General features: G+C 39.6%; 2 protein-coding genes across 2 annotated transcripts in view; one reads left to right on the forward strand and one right to left on the reverse strand.

Annotated features, from left to right (window-relative positions):
* LOC119658384 (E3 ubiquitin-protein ligase highwire) overlaps window positions 1-22,752 on the reverse strand; it is a 171,442-nt gene that overhangs the window by 77,249 nt on the left and 71,441 nt on the right. The window lies entirely within an intron of this gene.
* LOC119658385 overlaps window positions 1-22,752 on the forward strand; it is a 61,116-nt gene that overhangs the window by 29,264 nt on the left and 9,100 nt on the right. The gene's annotated exons all lie outside the window — the stretch shown is intronic.

Genomic DNA, 22,752 nt, shown 5'->3' on the forward strand with positions numbered 1-22,752 from the left:
CGAATATCCTCATGGGGCTGCCATCGACAGCCTGTAATTCGGACGTGATGTCACTTGAAAGGTGGGTGGCTTATCGCTTTACCAAGGTTTGTAATGCTCATCGTTTACCTCTCTTTTCTTTGGCGAGATAAAAACTCTATCTTTCGAGACAGTATTGGCCTATTTTTTATACACGGAAGTGCCATTATTTCCTTTCGCTAGTCGAAATGCCCAAAACGTCAATTAGTTCTGTATAAAAAAACTTCCATCATCATCAACGGCGCAACAACCGGTATCCGTGTTTCGATATCTCTAGAAGCTGTTTGGCGTCCTGACCGACGTCATCGCTCCATCTCAGTCAGGGTCTGCCTCGGGCTGACTTTCCGGGCTGGATCATCCTCACCCATAAAAAAACTTAGGGCTTTAATTGAATAATAAGAGCCTAAATCGATTCATAATGTAAGCCTAACCGATTCGTAATGCAAATGAATTTTTCAAAAGGGGTTCTCCCTTTGTAAAAGTGCGGAAAGCAGAAGAAGATTTCCTTCAGGTTCATAACAAATATTAAGTTTATCAAGTGGAATTGTATCATAAATAATGCGATGTTATAAAGAACTGTATATGTTTCCTGAACATTTAAATTAAAAAAAACTTAAGGGATTCGTCCCTGTGTTATTTTTCTAGAGCTCTGGATGAGAGTTATTCCATTTTCTGCAGATATGTCTATATCCGGGGCGGATTCGCGCATCGATTAAGGACAGGTGTCATTTTATTAAATGCTACGTGGGGTGTTCAAAGGAGTGATGAATTCCCAGCATTTTTCTAGGGCCTGTTTAACGTAAATAGCTGATCACTTTTCGATCCTCTTTAGTATGCACCAATCACTTATCGGTGTACACTCTAATTTTTCTCTCAATTTACAGGACGTACAGTGAGATACCTCCGTAATTGTCACATGTCAACTTGTCACCTTTTTGTGGATAGGACATATCATGCTTTTTAACGACTCTTGAGGGATCTGTTTGTGCTTCCAGATAGAGGGAACCAAATTATGGATAGCTTTCATGACCCAGCGGGAATGCCCTCTATGCGCGCCGGCTTGTTAATTTTCTGACATTTGATTGCTGACTCTTCCCATTATGCTCGACTGTAACTTTTGTGACTTCTGGTGGAAAGGGTTGAGGAGTTCTTTGAAATAAGACGCCCATCTCTCAAATGATTCATTGTCGGCCCTGATTATTGTTGCACTTTTGTTTTTACAAAAGGTAGTTTTGAATTGATATCCACGCCTCAGGCTCTTCACTACTTTGTAGGCTTGTCTTTCTTGAATCTTTCGTCAAGATTTTTTTGCTTCTTTTGCCTTAATTTTTTATTGGTTGTTCGTCGGAGATTTCATTTTATATCTTGCCTGTATGCCTCGTTTTCCTTGTCAAGCGCTTCCTCGCATTCACGTCATACCAATCATTTCTCCGTCGCCGGGATTCATATTCAACCGCTTCTTCCGCTCTTGTTTTGATAGTCCGTTTTAGGTCATACCTAACGTGTGTCATCTATAGGCTTCCTCATGAGATTCTAGGGAATTGGACCTAAACGTCCTTCCAGTTTTGCCTATTAAATCATTTTTTAGGTTTCCCCTTTTCAAATTTTCGAAGTCGGGTCTTTGAAATTTTGCACTGATAGACGCTTTTTACCATGTAGTGGTCGGACTCACTTTACTCCTTAACATGATCTCACGTGGTGGATGCCAGACGATCATCTTTTGGTGATGAGGACGTAGTTTATCTGGTTGAAGGCAATGCCATCTGGGGATGCACATATCCTTTTGTGAATGCGCTTGTGTGGGAAGCATATCAATTTTATAATTAAATTTCTGTTACTTCCAAAATCAATGAAACGTTGGCTATTGCTATTTTATACATCATGGAGACTGTACCCTCGATCAATCTTTGAAGTCTTTCCTCGTTCCCAACCTCGTCATTGAAATCACGAAGCAATATCTTGACATCATTCGTTAGCAATGTCGTATAGTATTTCCAGACCATCTTAAAATTGCTTTTCGTCTTTGTCATCCTTTTCTTCAGTTGGGGCGTGTATGTTGACAAGCCATATATTAAAAAACTTTGCTATGATGGGTAGCGCACGCAATTTTTCGAATCTAGGTTTGACGATAGCATTTGTTTGACAATTCCTATCTACGTTGAAAGCGACTTCAAACTCACGTTTCCTTGATAACTTCCCATTTTGAAGATTGTGTGAGACTTCATGTCGGTTGCCTCGTAACCATTCAAACTTGTTTCCTGGACTGCTAGAACCCTGACCTTGTACTTGCTAGCCTGTTGAAGTAGTCAAGTGTTTAGTGATCTGACATTCCAGAATCACAGTCGTTTCGGTGGTGTCAATCCTGTTCAAGATTGTTCATCTTGTTTCTGTACATAATGTTTGGTTTTTTGGTCGATGACGGGTTGTAGGCTCATCGCTTCGAACCTGGAGCCTGGAAGACCAGCTCGATTGAATTAGACCCCCTTAAAGAAGGGGTGTGATCAGGTAGGATGCAATATAGTGAAGTTATTCCAACTAAGCTGTCACTGTCCCCGATTATTGTTTCTTTTACTGAGGATATTCTAAATATGACCTGCTTCGGAAAGTGCCAATCGAGGTCTTTGATTTAAGATACAACTACATTCGAAGAAAACAATTAACCGCCCTTTTAGATGTACAGATGGGCGATTTCTGAAACTTAATTTAATTGACTTCTTTCTAACCTAGGTGCTCCTTCACTCTATAAGTGATTTCAAAACTAAAACCTAATCAAGACCACCATCTGACTATGTCCAGTGGAAACCCTTCCTTTTCTATGTACATGGACTCCGTCCTCTTCAGCTCGACGTAGAAAGATGTCATTTGCTGCATTCATAGTTCCCGCCTTCTTACTAAATTTCGAGTCAGTAGGGCTAACTGTTTCTGATAAAAGTGTGTCACAGACGGACAAATACTGAATCGATTCTGATAAGATTTCGTTTTCCACAGATGCTTAAAAATAAATTCGCATGGTTTGAGCATTCAAACTCGTATGTGAAATAAAATCTTATTAAAATTGGTTTACGTTTACGGTCTGTCTGTCTGTCACACGCATTTCTCTCAGAAACGGTCATAACGATTGGCCCTAAATTTGGTGGAAAGATGGGCCATGTGAAGTATCAAATGCAAGGTATCGACTACTACTTTCTTAATTTTGACATTTAATGCACAAGGGAGAGGGCTTGGGCTGAGAAGTGGTTCTTTTAGGGATCCATTCTCAGAACCAACCCAACCGAAAAATCCGAAAAAACCTTAAAGCGGCCACTATCCGATTCCTAGGCTCCAGAATATCCTCCATATCGATATCTATTCAAGTAAAGTTAATAATATTATTTTCAGTAATTGACTACAAAACCTCCCTTAAGTTCATCCTAGAATCATGCAGCAATATAGGCTACAATATAGAGCATGATCCTACCAAGTTTAGGGGAAATTGCACTATTACGCTATAATAGTTATATATATTACATATAAGTTGTAATAGCTCAAAGTTGTTGCTTTAGTGCAAATTCTAAGACTTTGAATATCAATGTCACTTGAAAGTGGATATTCTAACATAATATGTGCATATACAATACGTGCTAATGGGACAAATGTCCACTCCAATGTTTTTATATAAGAAATACACAAAACCTTTCGTCTAGCTTCAGGTTTCCCGATTTGTTTCTTTCTTTATTAAAATATTTTCCTAATAGAATTTTGGAGAATGGTTAAGTAGTAGTACTTACATTTTACATAAAAAACTGAGTAATATTCAGATAGCAAGTAAATTCCATAGCACTGGGTCATCATTATTACATTATCGTGGACATGAGCTAGCACAAACAAAGCATTTACATTTCAACATCATTTTCTTCGACTTTTATGATAGTTTATCTAAAGCTTCCTTATTTTTTCATTCTGGCTGCTTTTCGGGCTGAATGATGATTCATTTATTCATTATTGCGGGTTACACTTTAAATTTGATAACCAATGCATACAGAAACGATAACTAATGCATACAGAAACGGTTGTCGGAATACACAACGAACTTTTCAGAAATTTCTATATAGAAGGCTACAATTTGTAAGACTTTTGTGTTACAACTTACAGATCCCATTACGATTAGTTCGTGTATATTTTAAATTTTATTTTAGTTCTCATTGATATTTTCAAATCTTCTTAATAACATTCAACTTTCAACGTACTTTCCAGAACTTCAGTGACAACTAGATAAAAGCGATAAAATTAGTTTTAACCTTGACAATATCCCTTTCATGATTCTGAAGAATCATGTTCTAAATAAAGCTTGCAACTGTCTTCTCGTAGATTTCCTCAGCTAATTTCAAGAGCTAAGCAATTTTCTAGCTTCATTTATTAAGTAAGAAAGACATCGTCGTTTCATCTTGTCTCATATTCCACTGTGAGTCCCATTTCAAAGACACTTTCCAGTCTCCAGGAATTTCCTGCTGATAGATTGTTTACTCTTTTTAAAATAATGAATGATCCAAAACGCTCACTGACAGATATGTGGTCGCATTAAAGTCTTAAAATGTATCTGATTTTCAACGAATTTATGGAAGATTCTCTACTTTAGTTTCAAGTGATAGTCTTAAAAGTAAGTCCACAAGAAGCATTATAAAAGGAAAATCAGCCTTGAAGAGAAGGAAAACATGGAATTGCCCCTAGCATAAATGCTTCTAGTGTAGCCTTTTGTGGCGGTTGTGTGTTTTCCTTTCTTTTGCTGCTCATATTTATGGCGATTCGAGTATTTTTAGTAGATGTATTTTTCGTCTATTTGTCTGTCTGAGGCTACCTTAGATCTTCGGCCTATGACAACTGAGATGATGTGGAAGTGTCTGAGAGCTGACGAATAGCACACGTTTTAATTCTGAATATTTTCAAAATAGGCAATTTTATCTTAAAGCATATCAAGTGGAATTTAAATACTTTCCTGTTGTGAAATTGTGCATAGTAGTTTATGTATGATATATTAAAAGGAAATATTTATGGTAGACGTAGATATGATGGTGGATTTGAAATAGGTGTTATCAATGGATGGGAATTCATAAGGAAATAACTGATAGCAAAATTTGTTCAGGTGATGATTGAGGGGTGCTTTGTACAGCACATTCAGCTTTAAGGGGTAACTGTTTTTGGATCTTATAAAAAGTCCGCTAGAAAGCGCAAAAAAGGGGTTTGCCATGAGTAATGTATCTTTCTTGCAATTGAATTGATTTCATCAGCGTTTTATTGCCATATATTATAAGAAGTCGGGAAACCGGAAGCTGGACGCTTCAGGTATAACAGATTTTATGTATTTCTTATATAGTATATGTAAATATTTGAGTGGACATTTTTTTCCATTTGTACCTATCACGTAAAGTATATGTATATCAAAAAAACCTTTCTAAGTCGCATTTTCATTTGCCAGGAAAAATTGTCCGAGTTATAGAGATTTCGACTTAAGGGGCTATTCTTGTGTTAACCAATGTTTCTTGCAATTTTCTTCTTTTGATAATATGTTCAAAAATAACTGTGTAAAATAGTGTGTTGGTATCTACTTTCCCTTTAATTTTATGTTTGGAGTGGTTGCCTGACAGGAGATATCATAATTAAGGCTTTTTTCAAAACATTAATTTTTCATGTATGAAGAAATGCAGAAAAAAATCGAATAACCCAAGTTTATACAATTTTTTTTTGTACACACTTATCGCAAAAGTAGCTATTGCACGCACCTAAAAGTTAAAACTAGACAAATGCATTCAATTTTGGAAGTTTGAGAGTACCTTTCCAATGAGAAACACAGCAAAAATCGCTAACACTATGTTCAAAAGCTTGCTCAACTGCCAAAATTCAAAATATAGGGCCAAATTTAGATGCGTGCAGTAGCTTTACATTGGAACTAAAGAATTATTTTTATTGAATTGATGTCCCTTGGAAAACCTAGATACTAAACGGCGCTTTTCTATATCTTTATTTTCTCACGCTGCAATATCTTCATATTGCGGGCGCCATTTATTTTTTTTCTTTTTGTAACCTTCAAATTTTAACCCTAAGGACTCAAGCTTTTATGGTTTATTTTTTATATCATGTTTAAAATAATACTTTGTTTTATGCAGAACCCCTTAAAGAATTAAAAATCTCAATCACATGTACATATATATGTATGTACATAATATAGCCATAAGCTCTGTCAGTCAAACAAATTTTTCAACGAAAATTATTCAAAATGACCGCCGCTAGCAGCTATACAGATCCGAAGTCTGTGAGGCCATGCATCGAGCGCTGCACGCACGGTATGAAGCGGCATTTCTCGAGCTGCACGCACAATGCCGGCCTTCAAACTGTTCAAATCGGTGTAAGTTCGACCGCAGGCAGTTTTCTCTAACTTAGTTCAAAGGATTCAAATCTGGACTGCCTGAGACCCATTCATCTGTTGGACTCGCGGAGCATTTTCTTTGGCTTCATAACAATTGTGAGCATATACTCAAACATTTTATCGGTTGAATTTTTCTGGATGGTAAAAAAATTTTCATCAGAAAATAGAATTTTGCGATATTTTTTACCGGGAAATCGTTGCAGAAGAGCAGCAGCACACCGAGTTCGCCGTATTTCCTTCAGTTTTGGCCACAGTTAGATACTAGACAGCTACCTCACTCCCCCTTGCCCCTCAAGGGGGAAATCAGTGCGAGTACGCACGATTTCAAATTGTTTTGCCCTTGAGCATGAGCGAGATGTACCGAAAACCCGATCAGCTGTGTTTGACATACCGCCCGGACTTGCCAATGTATTGGTGACATTGGCAAGTTTTTGCTTATGTATAAGTGAATACGTGAAACAACTTTTTGCTATATGGGTGAGCACGCCGTAGTACCAGAATAGCAAAAGCTCACCGATCTCTCTCTAACCAATACGATTTGACGAAGATTATGCCATTTCCTTGTTTAGCGTCTCTGATGTGTACAGATAAGCTTCTGTAAGCACATTTGCAAGTGGGGTCATTTTTGTAAGGGTACTGCCTATAGTAGATCTACTGTGGTTTTGGCGTTAATATATGGCTAATGCACACCGGTACGCACCGAGACCGAGATCTTCTCGTAGAATACGACTCATACTCCCGAGTTGAAACGCCCATTTCCGCCGACATTCGTTTTTGTTTGCGGAGAGAATTGCGACGAACACGCTAACGCATAGCATGCACGACATTCAGGCGACGTACGCAGCGCGGGCCTTCCTCCAGCGGCCTGTCAACCACATAAGCTGTCTCGCGGTATCCAGCTAATGTCCTAAAAACGAATCGTTCGTTTACCGGCAGCTTTTTTTGACAAACTATGAATCTTTTTCGGCGTATTACCACATTGGTGCAACGCAATAATCGCGATTCTTTTTTCGTAGTTACCGAACTTCATTGTGTTGTCATTCACGTGCTATTGACCTTCGGAACCTGAAAGTCTGACAGAAATGGAGTATGGTAAGGTACTTTCCATGTGCAATGTTACCAATTTCGGCGACCTAACATTTCTTGTTAAATGAATCAACTGACATAACTTATGGCTATACTATGTAGAATCCTGTTATTTTCTTTTATCTTTCGTCAAATAAATTTTCTTTTCGGTGTAAAGAATATTGTACTCCATCCGGTAGATTAGGCTGCACGCACAATGCTGGCCTTCAAACTCTCCAAATCGGTGTAAGTTCGATCGCAGGCAGTCTCCTCTAACTTAGCCCAAAGGCTGTAGACCAGAGGATTCAAATCTGGGCTTTTCTTCTGTCTTTCGTCAAATAAATTGTCTTTTTGGTGTAAAGAATATTGTACTCCACTCGGTAGATTAGGCACTGACAAAATTATTTGCAAATTATCGCCGTCAATTTGAACTGTGCCATTGGAAGTCATCAAATTTTTTGAAAATTTCACAACCATTTGTAATTGTAATAGCCCTGGTATCTTGATTAGGAACTGAAATTTTTTTGATTTTCCAAAATTTGTAGAACTTTTCTAATCTATGTTTTTGGTCCATCCTTGTAAATATATCTCCCATCATCCATGAATCCTTGTTCCCCATAGAATCGACAAATAGGTAATTTATTAATTGAAAACAATAAGAGTTGTTACTTCTACCTATTATTGAAGATTTAAACTTATTTGACCCAGCTACGTTAGCTCTAATCAGCTTCCTTTGCTATGCTTTCTGTCATCTCCTATCTCCTTTTAGCACTAAACTGCCGTTTAGTAAGCAATTGCAGAAAATACTGTTTTCGTTTATATCTTCAGCAGGTCAAAATCATCTTATGACTTCTTGATTACTGCACTTTCTCCAGACAGAATTTTTGTCACAGATCCTACCCAAAAAAATTCAAGCTTTTTGCGAATCCTAGCTCATTTTCTTTTAATATTGGTTCGCCTGTGGGGTGATTTCTGCCTCTCATTAAAGACTAAACCATTCAGCTTTATTTACTGCTTGGTATTTGCATACTCTATTCCTTTTAAGACTTCCACTAGAACTAGCATTTCTAAAACTTTCGCCCTTATTTAACCAAATGGGGGATACTAAGGGAAATTTTTAATATAACAATAGATTTCTCAGCACTCTTCCCAACCGGGCGTACTTTTGTAAGAAGAGCGAAAGTTTTTTAAACATCGAAAAATTTAAATGGAGGAATTCTGCAAAAACCACTCTAAATAGATATTTTATGCATAAATTTCGTACATCGTACAACGAAATTCGGCCCCGATGGGGAAATAATGTACAGAAACTGGACCCGCGATGAAATTTCTGTGGGAAACACAAATTCTTAAGACACACGTTAGGTTGTGTCTTATATAAATATAGAAGGATCTGTGGAATGTGGATGTGCGAAATCGATTCTTCGTTTTCGATTCAAAGGAATTGTAATGCAGATGATGTTTTCCTAGCATCTGATAGCGAAAATGATCTCGAGCAACTTGTCCAAAAATGAAATGGTCGCCTCATGCAACACGGTCTCAGATTGAATCTAAACAAAACTGAGTTTTTGACGACCGATCCCTATGAAACAGGCACAATCACTGTCAGCGGCAGTGATCTGCCCAGAACTGAACGATTTAAAAATCTCGGATCAACGCTATCAGCCAATGGAGAACTGCGTTATTAAATTGCTTCACGCATTAATGCAACCTGGATGAAGTGGCGTTTTACAACGGGTGTTCTTTGTGATCTACGTATCAACGAACGTCTCAAGTCTAAAATTTACCGCAATGTCGTCCATCCTGTCGCCCTCTATGGTTCTGAATGTTGGCCAACTATAAAAGACAACGAACGGCGTCTTGCGGTAATTGAGACGAAGATGTTGCGTTGGACTAGTGGCGTGACACGTTTTGATCACATCCGAAACGAGGATATCCGCGATCGTTATGGGGTTGCACCGATCGTGGAAAAATTGCGAGAGAAGCGTCTTCGATGATATGGTCACGTAATCTGCGGTGCGTAATCTAACGAGAATTCACTTTCCAAGATTGGTCTGAACATCGAAGTCGATGGTGAACGACTAAAAGGCAGGCTGAAACAACTGTGGCTTGATACGCTGGATGAGGATTTGAAAGCCTCACAATTGCATCAAGATCAGGCATTCGATAGAGACAAATGGCGAAATCAATCACGACGAGCCGACCCCGCTTTTGAACGGGACAAAGGCTGAAGAAAAAGAAGAAGAAATTGACGGGAATGCCAATGAAAGGTTGACAAGTTGGAGTCAGAGAATAATTCGACTGTATTATGTCAGAACATTTACTTTAACTTGATACTGACATTCAAAGTCTTAAATTTTGCACTGGAAGACAACTTTGACCTATTATAATTTTGTTAGTAATACTTCCACCAAATTTGGTAGGATCGTGCTCTACTAAAGCCTATATTACTACAAAATTTCATGATTGTAGGATGAACTTAAGGGGGTTTTGCAGTCAATTACTAAAATTTATAGTAAAATACTATTATTAATTTTATTTGAACAGATATCGACATGAAAGATATTTCCTAACTTGATCTTTGTGATTGTGATTTTTTTCATATTTTTCGGTTAGCTAGGTTCTGTGAATGGGTCCATGAAAGAAACGACCATTTTCTAGCAACCGATTAGAACTGAGGCCAGCTTTGGAAACTACTGCCAAGGCACAATTTGGGTGATACATACGGAATTTTGATATCCGGCGCTGAACGTTTTCAATATCGGTCTTCGTTAACGGCAATATTCCGAATCCATAAGCTAGCGAAGGGATAGCGAATACATTCAGTGTGTTTATTTTATTCTTTTCAAAGAGATGCGATTTCAGTACCAGCTTCACACGTCGGAAAAATTCGGGCAGCAGAGCATCCTTCAGATCACCAACTCAAGAATGGTTTCCTTGCAGAATTCCTACGTACTTGTAGATGTCTCTTTGCATCATAGCCTGGATGTGCAGGTCACCGGCATGCGGCTCGTGATGACCTTTACGAATGGCTTGGATTCGACCCTTACCTAATACAAATTCGATCGGAACTACATACGTAACCGACTTCCGAGATGTTCAATAGTACCAGTATAAAACGTGAAGTTATCTAAGTACGTTAAGTGTGTCAGTTGACACTTAGCACGTAAGCCATATTTGATTGCAAAACCATGTCCTCTAGAATCATTCAGTATCAATGAAAAGAGATTTATTGCTGTACAGGACGAAAGAGGACTCAACAAATACCCCAAGAAGATGCCTTTCCGTATACGAATGGGCTTGGAGGTGTTAGTACCCTCAGATAGGCGCACTGACAAGGTGGTATGCCACCCCTCTGTGACTGTTGCTAAGAACTTTATCAGTTTCGGATCAATACGATACAGACGTAGGACATCGATTAGCCAGGCGTGCGAAACGCGGTAAAAAGCCTTAGCGTAGTCAATATAGCAACTAAAGATATTTCTTTCGCCTCGGGTTGCTTGTTCTACAACTATCGAGTCGACAATGAGGTAGTCCCCGGTAGTCCTTCTGCTCCTCGGACATAATATTTTTGATTTTGAGGTATCCACTAATAACGGATATTATGAATTTGTAGAGGGTTGGTAAACAGGTAATTTTGTGTCTGCGGGACCAAGTATGTAATTCCCACAATCAAGAAAAGTGAAAATTCTTCACACCGACTAATTACCTGGTTTATGCTGTGTGTCAACCGACCATGTATGCTGGTAAACTTTTTGGACCACAAATTCTGTGGTCGACCCATTCGTTGACTGATCTGAAAAAACTCCGTTAGTTTCTAGCCTGCATTACATACTGAACACGTCTTACGTACGACAGGAAGTTTTTAGCTGCAACTCGGCAGTCACATTTTCCAGTGAAGTACGTAGCATTTCTTCGATTGAATAAAATTTAACTGTTTTATTACCAATTTTTCCATAAAAAAACACTTTTTACTTTAAATTGACGCCATGGGGAGGAATCCACTACCACAAGGTGGCCATTGAATGGGTCGCCCAGGGAACTGCAAACGTCTCGTGAAATCTTGAAGGGAGCTGTAGAGCGACTTTATTTGAGCAGATATCGTAATGAGGAATATTTTAGGACTTAGATAGCGCGTAGGGGTAGTTTCAAGTTTTTTTTTAATTTTTTTTGGGTTAGGAGAACGGTTCCTTAAAATAAGTGACCACTTTCCAAACCCCGTACTGTTCACTTTAAGATTGATGTCAAAACGGCTTAAGAAAGACTTTTCATTTCATACCTCGCATGACTGCATATAACAGACAGACAGATGATGATATGATTTTAATAATGTTTTATTTTACACAACACTGATTTCAACCGAATTGAAAATTTATTTGGCAAAGTGTGACAATGATAGAGGATCAACGATATAATAATTCCGATGAAAGTTCTATTAGTAAAATGTGGCGCTAGCATCCATCTTCCTTACCTCGTTCATTTGTTGACTCTCTGCCCCAAAAACTTCAGGCTGTCAATTAATGTTAACGATTATGTAACAAACTATTCAAAATAACTAGGTTTTACAGCAATTTGCACTCTTAAAATAACAAAAAACAACGAAAGAAAAAAGTTTCAGATACCACCAAATTGGTCACGTAATCCAACCAAAATGAGGGAAAGCTACTTGCGATTGAAAAGATCTTACACGGAACAGTAAAAATATTTAGACATGATTTTTATCTCTGTTTGAAAGTAAACTCTTCCTGACATTAGCTAAAATATCTAGATCGTTCACTGAAAGTCTGTTAACAAGTCTTTGGGCAAAATTAACGGTAAGAATGATGATCGGAACAGGTACTTGTCAGATAGAATTTTGTGCAAGGAATGCCGATGATTCAATTTCTTATCGAAATTTCATTATTTCGACTAGAAAGAATTCTTACACATCGCTTAAGTTTTGAGCCATATTTGTATCTCAAAAGCACACTAACTATCATAACAAATTTTATGATTATGATAGAAGTAAAAAATTCTGCAACAAAACGAAAGCCATACAATTTCTTGCTTATAGTCAGACAACTGAGTCACAATTCGTACGTTTTTTTTCTACGATAAGTAATAAATCTATCATCGCTCGGGATATCACATCCCGACAGAATAATTAAACGCCTAATGTAAATAAATGGCATTAAATATCGAAATATGAATGTGTCATTTGGCGAACAAACTAAATTATTACGAATCTTTTGTTCTTCGATGAAGAATTGTTTAAACAAAAGCTACTGCTGATAAAGTGATGAATGCAGACATTTCGTATTCTTCCCTGATCGGCTTAGCCATATGGAGCTAGTTATTTCTATATAGTATTCGCTACTTACAAAAAATTTGCTTTTATAGGTGCTAAAATCTTCTTCATTGGTCCTTGTTTTTCTTTCAAATACAGTCGGTGTCACATTGAGCGAACGAATATTCATAAATAAAATAAACATGTTCAAATTATTACCCGCCAAATTGTTAATGTTCAATGATAATTTCCAAAGTAAATAGCTTGAGTAAAAAGCGTGATTAAGTAAACCTGAATGACTATTCATGCCACATTGCTTTTATGAAATGATTCTGAGTAAGAGCAAGGTTGCATGCATATTTAATGAGCACCCGAGTTAATTTGTATGCAGCTAAAATTTAAATCGTGGATTGGTTTCAATCTATAGTAAAATTGCATATAAAAAGGTAGATTTAGATATAAATTGAACAGATATATTCTAGGAATAGATCTGATTTTAATGCCAGAAAAATGAGGAAATTTCTAAGAAAACTGCAGGAATTAAAAAAGCCGTAATATGTATATGCGTCAGTCACTCATGCAACCATTAACACAAGTGTATATTGGTGTATCAGCCTACAAAAACACATTATGTATACGCACATAAATAAATGGAGCAAGTAGGACATGCCGTTTAGGTTATGTCGCCTCGTTAATAAATTAGAAGCTCAGATCAAATCAGTGCTAATCACTATCGCACGAACTCTGACGAGATACTATTTATAAATATAGTCTGCTGGTAGGTAGAGTTGTGTTGTGTCAATACTTCGTAGTCACAACTACGTTCAATAGTCACAGCTTTACAAAACATGTTTTTCGTAAAATAAAAACCAAATTTTAAACTAAACACAAATAATTTATGCCTTTTCAGTGGTCGTATTTCATAGGAATGAACCTTGAAGAAAGCAGAGCTATTGTTGACAATCTTCTTATAACTGTTGAACTTAGCGACAATTCCAGCACAATATGATAAAACTAAACACTCGATCTTCATTTTGAAAACAATCTGGGATGTGTTGCATAGTTATTCCATTCGCAACTTCAGCAGGGATTTTGTAAGGTTTGATGGACTGCCGCATTGATACTTGACGAATCATATTACATAGAGGTGTTTGGTCTGCCTTACTATCTGTAGGCGCCCCAATTTTGTGTTGACGTCCGTCAATTTAATCATCATCATCAACGGCGCAACAACCGGTCTAGGCCTGCCTTAATAAGGAACTCCAGACATCCCGGTTTTGCGCCGAGGTCCACCAATTCGATATCCCTAAAAGCTGTCTGGCGTCCTGGCCCACTCCATCGCTCCATCTTAGGCAGGGTCTGCCTCGTCTTCTTTTCCTACCATAGATATTGCCCTTATAGACTTTTCGGGTGGGATCATCTTCATCCATATGGATTAAGTGACCCGCCCACCGTAACCTATTGAGCCGGATTTTATCCACAACCGGACGGTCATGGTATCGCTCATAGATTTCGTCATTGTGTAGGCTACGGAATCGTCCATCCTCATGTAGGGGGCCAAAAATTCTTCGGAGGATTCTTCTCTCGAACGCGGCCAAGAGTTCGCAACTTTTCTTGCTAAGAACCCAAGTTTCCGAGGAATACATGAGGACTGACAAGATTATAGTCTTGTACAGTAAGAGCTTTGACCCTATGGTGAGACGTTTCGAGCGGAACAGTCTTTGTAAGCTGAAATAGGCTCTGTTGGCTGACAACAACCGTGCGCGGATTTCATCATCGTAGTTGTTATCGGTTGTGATTTTCGACCCTAGATAGGAGAAATTGTCAACGGTCTCAAAGTTGTATTCCCCTATCCTTATTCTTGTTCGTGTTTGTGTTTGACCAGTGCGGTTTGATGTTGTTGGTTGATTCGTCTTCGGTGCTGACGTTGCCACCATATATTTTGTCTTGCCTTCATTGATGTGCAGCCCAAGATCTCGCGCCGCCTGCTCGATCTGGATGAAGGCAGTTTGTACATCTCGGGTGGTTCTTCCCATGATGTCGATATCGTCAGCATAGGCCAGTAGTTGGGTGGACTTGAAGAGGATCGTACCTCTTGCATTCACCTCAGCATCACGGATCACTTTCTCGAGGGCCAGGTTAAAGAGGACGCATGATAGCGCATCCCCTTGTCGTAGACCGTTGTTGATGTCGAATGGTCTTGAGAGTGATCCTGCTGCTTTTATCTGGCCTCGCACATTGGTCAGGGTCAGCCTAGTCAGTCTTATTAATTTCGTCGGGATACCGAATTCTCTCATGGCCGTGTATAGTTTTACCCTGGCTATGCTATCATAGGCGGCTTTAAAGTCGATGAACAGATGGTGCAACTGTTGTCCATATTCCAACAGTTTTTCCATCGCCTGCCGCAGAGAGAAAATCTGATCTGTTGCTGATTTGCCTGGAGTGAAGCCTCTTTGGTATGGGCCAATGATGTTCTGGGCGTATGGGGCTATCCGGCCTAGCAAGATAGTGGAGAATATCTTATAGATGGTACTCAGCAACGTGATACCTCTATAATTGCTGCACTGTGTGATATCTCCCTTTTTATGTATGAGACAGATTATGCCTCGTTGCCAATCGTCAGGCATTGATTCGCTGTCCCATATCTTGAGCACAAGTTGATGAACCACTTGGTGTAACTGGTCGCCTCCATATTTAACCAATTCGGCTGTAATTCCATCGGCTCCTGGCGACTTGTGATTTTTTAGCCGATGAATTGCACGGACTGTTTCTCCTAAACTTGGTGGTGGCAGTATTTGTCCGTCGTCTTCAGTTGGCGGGACCTCCAACTCGCCGATGTTCTGGTTGTTCAGTAGCTCATCAAAGTACTCAACCCATCGCTCTAATATGCCCATTCTGTCGGAAATCAGATTTCCCTCTTTGTCTCGGCAGGATGAGCATCGAGGTGTATAAGGCTTCATCCTGCTGACTTGTTGGTAAAACTTCCGCGCCTGGTGCGGTTGCTCCCTGTACTTTTCTAGTTCACAGACTTGTTGGTTCTCCCAGGCTTCCTTTTTCCGTCTGTGAAGTCGCTTCTCCGCTCGACGGAGTTCGTGATAAGTCTCTGCGCGTGCCCGCGTTCTTTGAGAATGCAACATTACTCGGTATGCGGCATTCTTCCGTTCCGTTGCTAGCTTACATTCATCGTCAAACCAGCCGTTCCGACTCCTTTTGCGGCTGGGGCCAAGTATATTTGTGGCCGTATCCACGATAACATTCTTCAGGTGGTTGTGAAGATCATTAGTTGATGCTTCATCTCCAGATCCTCTGTTGACTGCGGTTATTGCGGCATCCATTTCCCTCTTATAGGTGTCGCGGAGGGTTGTGTTGTGGATGGCTTCAGTGTTCACTCTTACCTGATTGTCAGAGGGGATTCTAGGTGGTATTGTTATTCGAGCTCGGAGCACCATGCCAACAAGATAGTGATCCGAGTCTATATTGGCCCCCCTATATGTTCTGACATTCATCAAGGCTGAGAGGTGGCGGCGTTCGATCAACACGTGGTCAATTTGGTTGAAAGTGGTCCCGTCTGGAGAGGCCCACGTATGTTTGTGGACCGCTTTCCGCGCAAACCAGGTACTTCCAACAACCATTTCGTGTGACCCTGCTAATTGAATAATCCGCAGTCCGTTATCATTGGTTTTTTCGTGTAAGCTATGGGAGCCAACGTATCGCCTGAATACGGGCTCCTTCCCTACTTGGCTGTTAAAATCCCCAAGTATGGTTTTGATATCATATCTGGGACAGGCTTCGAGGGTTCTTTTTACTGCCTCGTAGAAGGTATCCTTCTCCGACTCTGCAGTCTCCTCTGTAGGGGCTATTTCTAAACTTGCCTCGCAAGCGCAGAGTGCATAGCCGTTCGCTTATGCTTTCAAAGCCGATAACAGCAGGTTTCATTTTTCGGCTGACTAAGAAACCTACTCCGAGCACGTGGTTTACTGGATGACCGCTATAATATATGGTGTAGTGGCTCTTCTCCAGGAAACCGGCCCCTGTCCATCGCATCTCTTGCAACGCTGTTGCATCAGCCCTATATTGGGACAGGGTATCGGCTAGCTGCTTATCAGCTTCATCTCTGTACAGGGAGCGCACGTTCCATGAGAAAATGCGCAAATCGTTGTTCCTTTGTCGTTGCCGGGTCCGTCGTTTTAAAATCCGTCCTATCCGAGGCTCCTGTTGTGGCTTCGTAACAGGTTGTTTTCCGTGTAGGGTAGTCAGCCCTACCCAACCCCCAACCTGGAGGACCAGTTGGTACAATTTGTCCCATTTTTAGGCGCGGGAGACTCGCCTTCATCCTTCTCCGTCTGCAGCTTTTCGTCAAGAAAGAGCTCCCAGCGGTCACCACGTGGAGGTGGAGATAGGGTTTGGTAGTAGAGCTGTTGGTGTTGGTTCAGCAGGCATTTCCCAGGTTTTATGCTCCATCGTGGGTACCAATTCACGTTTCGCCCTGGGACCTATACTACCCTTTGACCCTTTGGTCAAAGGGTCAATTTAATATCCCTGACAATTGTTTGGCGTCCTGGCCGCCGCCATCGCTACATCTGAAGCCGGGTCTGCCACGCCTTCTTTCTATACCATCTACATTTATATTACTCGAATAGATTTTCTGAGCGAGATCATGTTTACCCATACGGATTAGGTGACCCTCCCACAACGGCTTACGAAGCCTGATTTATTCACAACCAGAAAGTAATAAATAAAAATAAAACTAGGTAGCTTTCTCCTACTACAATATAACTATTAAAATATATTGTAGAAGAACTACAAGCATGGGAACGATAACTATTTTACAGAAAGTAAAAAATATCATTGTTATAGGCTACGCAATCGTCCATCCTCTTGTAGGGAACCAAAAACCCTTCGGAGGATTCCGTCTCGAACGCGGCTTAGAGTTCACAATTTCTATTCTTAAGAACCCAAGTCTCCGAAAAATACATGAAAACTGGCAATTATTTGATACAGTAAGAGCTTTAACACTACAGACAAGCTAAAATAGATTCCCTTGGTTGCCAATAACAATGCGCGGAAATTTGCAGTTCTCTACTCTCCCGTAACAGAAAGGATCGCATTCTGCACAGCATAGTGACATGTGATGAAAAGTGGATGTTGTACGAAAATCGTCGTACGGTATCGGTGAGGCTCCAAAACACATACTAAAACCGAGCCTTCACCTGAAGAAGATAATGGTGATTGGTAATTTGCAGCCGGAGTTATCCACCATTCTTTTTTGCAAAGTAGTGAAACGATTAAGGCAGAGAAGTACTGTACCCAACTAGATGAAATGCATCGGAAATTGCGTATTCAACGGTCTAGATACAGCAGAGATACAGTGATATTGCCTCATCACAACGCACGACCTCATATATCCAGAACAACATCCCAAAAACGAATTGCAGTATGAGATCCTGCCTCATCCACCATATTCACTCGCATTTGATCACTTTTTGGCGGAAAAACTATTAAGCAATGAAGCAGCTATCAAATGGCCTATGAGGCATTTTATCACACTTGAGAGTCGGACTTCTATGAAACTGGTATAATGCTCTTGTATCTCGCTGGGAGAAGTGCGTCGAATCGTTTGGTGTTTATTTTGATTAATAAAATTTATTTTCGTTGTTTCAAATTTTATTACCAAATCCAATACTTCGTCTGGCCTTCATTAATGTGCAGGACAAGAGATCGCACCAATCATCGCCTCCTTGATCTGAATCTAGGTAGTGAAGGAAGAGTATTAATAAGCAAGGAAAATAGAAAAGGCTCAAGTAAGGCCTCACCAACCACAAGCCATACGAACTGAGGATGAAGTTAAAAGCTTTGGAGAAGTGAGTATAAATTATGTGCATCTATTTCCTTTCATTGAAGGATTTAGCAGCAAAATTTTGAACCTCCAATAACTTAGTTACGGTCGAGCGCCCCCTATGAAACGGATGCTGTTTTTTCGCAATTAGATGTCCAAAGCAAGACGAAAGGCAGTCATTGACATATTTTTTCCGAAAATAGAGCAAAGGGGGGTAATTTTCAGCTAAAGAGGAATCGACTGTTTTGTGAAGGGGGTGATACGTGCCTCCTTCCATTGTCTGGCAGATGCTTTCAGATAAACTTTTGTTGAAAATTAACGAAAGGGGAAGGGAAATATGCTGCTTACATTTAAAAATGAAACAAAATTAGGAAGACCGTCAGGACCTAAGTCATCATTAATATCAAGACTGTCAATGAGAAATTCGCGAATGCAGGAGACAGAAGAGGAAGTGAAGAAGCATGGAATGACAAAATAACGAATTTATGGGAAAGAGGTACGAAAGCAAGGTAGATGTATGTAAAAACTGACGAGAAGTTTTATTGGAGAATGTCATATACAGTATTATGAGAAAATGAAATACAATCGTTGAATTTTATGTTAACCCTAGGCGAAGCAGTGGAAGAGCGGATAGTTCTGGCAATAGATGAGAAGTATTTAAATTCACTTGGGTTGAGGGAGCCTTCAAAATTTTTGATAGGTATTTGAAATAAGCATTCCATATTAAGGCTTTTGTGGACGAACGTGAGGCTTTAAAGTTAGTAAGGCCAACTAAAGTGCCTGTGGGACGAAATTCAAACCGACAGCGGTATATCATCGCTCATAAGACATCACAAATTTGTACTGTGAGCCATAAACAATATCTATGCAGCTTATGACATGAGGTGGGAACAAAGCATAGAATCAATTGTTTCGAAAAGTTATAAAGCGCTGAAAACAGTCTGGGTGCAAGATTTATTTATGAGAGCTGCGATCCAATCAACTGTGGAAGGAAACTTGTTTAAGGCTAGTGTGGGAAAGCCCTGCTGTGGCAGAGCGACGATACAAAACCATTCACTTCACAGCCCTGTCTGAGACGAGCGATGCGCACGCCCGCTGGATGAGCTAAAGAGTAGGCAAATGTTCGGCGTGCTCATCATATGAAGTCGTACACAATCTTCAAAGGCAGAAAGCTGTTAGGGAGACTTGAGTTTGGAGTCGCTGTTATCGTACATAGAGACTTTTAAGCAAATATTATCGACCGAAAAATTGTGTGCGCTTCGCATCAAAGCAAAGTTTTTTAATATATGGCCTGTCAACGTACACGCCCCAACTGAAGGAAAAGATGACGAAGTCGAAGAGCAATTTTCCGATAGGCTGGAAGTACTATACGACTCATTGTCCATCGAATGATATCAAGATATTGCTCAGGATTTCAACACCAAGGTTGAGAACGAGGAGGCACATGAACGGATAGCCAGGGGGCATAGTCTCCATGATATATCAAATGACAATGGCCAATGTCTCATTGACCTTACAAATAGCAGAAATTTAGTTATAAAATTGATATGCTTGTCACACAGCCCATTAACAAAAGGACATAGACGCCCTCAGATGGCATTACCTTCAACCAGATAGACCACGTTCTCATTATCAATAGAAGATCATCCAGCATCCACCCTTTGACAGTAACTCAGCCCACTATACGGTAAAAGGCGTCTGTAGATGCCGAATTTCATGAACCCGCGGAAGCAGTAAAACCACCCCTAAAGGTGGGGGTTGAGGTGAATGATTTAACGGTAGGATGATACAAACAACAAAACAAGAGCTGTGGTGTTGGTTGAATATCAATCCCGGCGTTGGAGGAATGATTTGTCGGACGAAACACAAACACGAAGAAAGAAAATTACGAAAATCTCCAAGTAGCATATAAAATATTAAGACAAAAGAAGCGAAAGCATTTTGACGAAGGATTGAAAAAAAAATTGACTACGTCCACACAAAACAACACAAGAATCTGAGAGGTAGATATAAATACAAAACCACACTTTGTAAAAACAAAAACGGAGCAATCATTGGGAATAAAAGGGAAACACGTGGGAGATGGGCGTCTTATTTCAAAGAAGTCCTCAACCGTCCTGAACCGCCAACATTGGAAGAAATAGTCAGCAATCGAATGTCAAAATATGAACAAGACGCTGGACATAAATGGTATTCCCAGTGACCCCATCAAATCAGGTGGCTCATGGGCCATAATTTGGTTCTCTCCATCTGGAACCACGAACAGATTCCGCAAGAATAGTCAAAAAGTGTGATATGCCTTATCCACAAAGGTGGCAAGGTGACATGTGGCGGTGGTGGTTTACATTTAGACACTATCTCTGCATCTCGGCACTCACTACAATCTTTCTTGAATGCGGGAATACCAATGAAGTTCCAATGTGACAAGATCACAGCAGAATATCAAGATAGTTTCAGAATAGGGCAATCAACGACAGATCAAATACTCTCTGTGAATATTACATCAATGCACAAAAACTTTCATAGATTTCAGGGAAATTTACAATAGTAAATTAGTGCAAATAATTTAGTTAACAACAATGAAGACAAATTCAGTGTTTAAGTTTCGAAGGCAAAGATTGATTGCTACTTAGTTTCCAATTGGATCAAGGTTAGGATAAGGGATTTGAACTTAACCCCTACTTTACAATGTAGCCCTGGACAAATTGCTGACTATGCACAAGTGGTGGTACGAAATTTACCAAACACAAATAGTCCATTTGGGTACCTAGAGCCATAAGCCAAGGCTTACGAGTGGAAGGAAGGATTAAGTTCATGACAAACGACAGCAACCACCAGGCAGGACATTTTGATTTTCTGGATATTAAAATAGCTGAAATAGCAGAAAAAAAAAAAACAATTTTGTAATTATCTGACACGCCCCATTTAAAATTATCCTCAATGTTATGAATTATAACTAAAGTTTCATCAATGATCTCAGTCAGAAAATTTTATAGCGCAAAGCGCTAAGTTCAGGCGTCTTCCGGAACAGATGGTAGTGAACCAATGGTAGTATGAATCACAGATTAAAATTTGCAAGCTCTTCAAAGGTGAATAACTTCGGATACATATAGCCTAGCGAAAAAAACATTAACAGAGAAGGTAATCTCGTATAATTAAATGATATATTAACTTTCCATCTTAAGAAATGCTGGTTATAATGGATACCTGATATGAATTTCAATATTGCTTGAGGTCACATAAAGACTGACTGTTGCGGTTATAAAGAAACAACAAAGACTAAAATCACTAATTGCTTAGCATATAAATACACAAAGTAAACGCTGTAGGAAGCAAACGTCACATATGCATCCATTCGGACACATTGTGGTGGAAATTCTAGGAAATTCAAGACATTTTCTGTAGGATCGGGTTTCAATGGGTGATGAAAGTTGCATGTGAAATGCAAGAGATAGAACCAGAAGACACCAACAATAACAGAAGCAAATGCAAGGCTATGGATGAGAGCGCTTTCACTTGACACCAGAAAATATTGTGTTGTCAAGGAAGCCGAGAAGCATTTACATTTACGCTGGCGATGCAGGGCGGTATACAAAAGAAGAGCACTTGGCTGTGAAATTGGCATTCTCCCAGGAAGTGCAGTTTATGGTAGAGAAATCTTTGCCCACGATTACTGAATCTTGCTTTCATATTGGAAATGGCACGATTTTGCGACTGTAAAACCAACAACCCTTTCGATCTAGGGAGAAATGATAACTTTATCACTATCAAAGATAAATTCTTAAACGAGCGGGGAAGCCAAAAGGTGGTTTTGCGCATTTCTTATATAAATATATTTAAGTGGACATTTTTCCCATTTGTATGTAGCACGTAATGAATATGCATATGTTATGTCATTATTTACTTTAATGTGATGCTGACATTGAATGCAATGAATTTGCGGAAAAGAGACTCACATCTTCCATGAAATTTTATATCAATAGCAGAAGTCTTTTTTGAGAAAAGTGGGCGTGACAGACAGACCCCCCTTTTTTATTCTCACCAATGTTACCTAGGCCTTAGTATGTGTCTCAGCATTTTCTCTAGGAGGTTGTGTAGTAAACTCCAAATATGAATGCATAGGAAAGTAAAAAGATCCTGAGAGAGCATTTATTTCTCAAATTCCAC

This window comes from Hermetia illucens, chromosome 5 (assembly GCF_905115235.1).
Source record: "Hermetia illucens chromosome 5, iHerIll2.2.curated.20191125, whole genome shotgun sequence".
Taxonomy (NCBI): domain Eukaryota; kingdom Metazoa; phylum Arthropoda; class Insecta; order Diptera; family Stratiomyidae; genus Hermetia; species Hermetia illucens.